The sequence below is a fragment of the Arvicanthis niloticus genome, unplaced genomic scaffold (genome assembly GCF_011762505.2).
Source record: "Arvicanthis niloticus isolate mArvNil1 unplaced genomic scaffold, mArvNil1.pat.X pat_scaffold_543_arrow_ctg1, whole genome shotgun sequence".
NCBI lineage: Eukaryota > Metazoa > Chordata > Mammalia > Rodentia > Muridae > Arvicanthis > Arvicanthis niloticus.
The window spans coordinates 23,775-26,523 of record NW_023046171.1 but is presented as its reverse complement, the minus strand read 5'-3'; the positions used below and the strand labels follow the sequence as shown (position 1 = coordinate 26,523).

The 2,749-nt window shown below is 43.4% G+C and overlaps 1 pseudogene; it reads right to left on the bottom strand.

Annotated features, from left to right (window-relative positions):
• Positions 1–1,840: 1,840 nt before the first annotated feature.
• On the bottom strand, positions 1,841–2,177 carry LOC117702181 (translation machinery-associated protein 7 pseudogene; annotated as a pseudogene).
• Between the last annotated feature and the right edge of the window lie 572 nt (positions 2,178–2,749).

Sequence of the window (2,749 nt, the reverse complement as noted above, 5' to 3'; positions counted from 1 at the left end):
TGCTGGGATGAAATTCTATAAATTTCTAATAATTTCTTAAGCATGCAGTTATATGAAAATAAATGCATCAATATGTCACAAGGCAGCATGGTTTTGTCAAGAGACCAGCCCTCTGCCTTATGTTTATTAGCTGTGAAGTTTTGTATGGATGAGCCAGTTGATATTTTATTTTTGTCCTTCCATCTACAATAAGTTGTCCGTTTCACCATTTATGATCTTTAGTTACCAGACAGTGGTTTCACTATTCACCTAGAAGGATGTTTTCTCTGACTGTAAATTTGTTCAAGCCTGCTTTCTTTGCCTAGTGCAATTAGCTTTGTGACACATGAAGGTTTTTTGTTTGTTTGTTTTTGGTTTTTTGAGACAGGGTTTCTCTGTGTGCCCGGCTGTCCTGGAACTCACTCTTATAGACCAGGCGGCCTCAAACTCAGAAACGCCTGCCTCTTTTTTGTTGTTTTTTTGTTTTTTTTTTTATGACACATGAAGGTTTACAGAGCTCTAATTACAACTTTTATTCTGTAGAGGACTTGAAATTACTTATATCAATTTAGGAATTCTATAAAATCATTGTCAGGGATTATGAAATCATCAGTTTGTCTACATCAGACATTACTACATGAAAGCACATCTTAGTTGATCTGCAAAAAATTCTGCCCAATAGGGTGATGTCCAGGAATCATTAGGCTGTTGTAAAGTGGCAAGAAGGCACATCAGTAGTGAGAAGCAATCCTGGGATGAAGTCTCTGAGGACCCTACATCTCAGAGCTCATGAATTATAGGCCATGCAAAAGGGGGGATGGAGGGGCATCTCTAGGAAACTCACTTGCTTCTGGACGACAGACTCCACACACTGATCAGATCCAGTTCCACATGGGAAATGTGAGTTTTTCTTTTATAAACTCCCAGATGGCACCTGTCGCTCATCTCCCTGCATCTTTACTACAGAACAACCACGGACATTCCTCACTTTAAGAGTCTCGACTCAGTAAATAGATTGAAGTGTCTACAAGGCCTCCTCAATTGTCCTGACTCTGACAACTGAAGTTTCATTTTTCTCCAGCCCATACTCAGCCATGTGCTTACACATTGTTCCAACCTGACCCAGCCAGCTGTGCTGGCCACCACTCTGCAAACTGTGTAGTTCCTGTTTGAAAAAAATTAATAATCTTTCTTTTTTAAATTATTTTTTATGTATACAGTATTCTGCCTGCATGTGTTCCTGAGGACCAGAGAGGGCATCAGATCCCATTACAGATGGCTGTGAGTCACCATTGTAGTTGCGGGAATTGAACCCAGGGGACCTCTGGAAGAGCAGTTCAGTGCTCTTAACCACTGAGCCATCTCTCCAGCTCTTGTTTTAAATTTTTTTCTTTGTACATATACGTGAGCATTCCTCTGTGTGTGTGTGTGTGTGTGTGTGGTCCAACCAAAATGTACTATGCCACACGTCTGTCAGAAGACAGCCTCAGATGTCTGTCTTGTCTGCCACTTTGAGAAAGGGGTCTCGTCTCTCTCTTTCCCTGCAGTGGGTTCCAGGTGAGCTGGCCTCTGAGATTCTGGAGATTTTCCTATTTATTTATTTATTTACATTGTATTGTTCACTTTATTCATTTTTTTTTTTTTTTACAAAAGTTTATTACAATGTACAACAAACAGGCTCCAGGCGTAAAACTTCATTCTAGCTATTAGGTGGCAAGGTGTTATGGCAGGGAATCCAGATGTTTGACAGGCTCCAGGGTAACATTTCATTGTAGCTGTAGTGCAAAGATGTTATGGCAGGGAATCCAGATGTTTGACAGGCTCCAGGGGCTAACATTTCATGTAGCTGTAGTGGCAAAGATTATGGCAGGAATCCAGATGTTTGACAGGTTACAGGGTAACATTCATTGAGCTGTAGTGGCAAAGATGTTTATGCAGGGAATCCAGATGTTTACATAGGAATGGAAGGGGAGGGTCACCATCAACTCTGATGTGAGCAACAGCTTACTTTTTTGCCAGATTTCTTAATTCCACCTGTGACCAGGGGGGCCTTCCCCACGGCCTTGGCTTTTAGCTCCTCGAGTTTCTTTTGTTCCTCCTTTTGTTTCTGCTGAAAGCTTATCTTCCTCGTCCATCTCCTTGGCTTGCTTCTTGGGCTGTTTCAGGGGCTTCTTTTTGCCACCTTCCCAGCCCGACATGGCGTCTCCAGCCCCTTCACCAGCCCTGACGATTTTCCTTTTCTACCTCCCATCTCCCCCATTGGAATGCTGGGATTATAAAATGTACACACTCCGGACTGGTGTGTGTGGTGTGGTGTGTGTGTTGTGTCGTGTGTGTGTGTGTGTGCGGCGCGCGCGAATCAAGAGAAGGGGAATGAAGAAGAAACACTCAGTAGCTCTATGAGGAATGAATCTCTATCACTTTTTTCTTTTTGTAGTTCATTGCACATGCTAGCGCATGCGTTGTACTGGGTATGCGCATGTCTGGACTGCCTTTGTCAATCTTTTTTTTTTTTTTTTTTTTTTTTTTTTTTTTGGACAGGTTCCCCTCTGACCCTGTAACTTGCTAGACTGGCTGGCTAACAAGTGCCAGGGCTCCTCCTGCTGGTCCTCAGCTCTATAGACCCTCCCCTTTCCCCTGCACCCGGGTGTGGTGGTAGGGGTCACTGGCACACCACACCATTTGCCCAGCTTTTGACATGAGAGTCAGGGCATCGAACTCAGGTCCTTATGCGTACACAGCACTTTACTCAGAACCCCACCTCCACCCT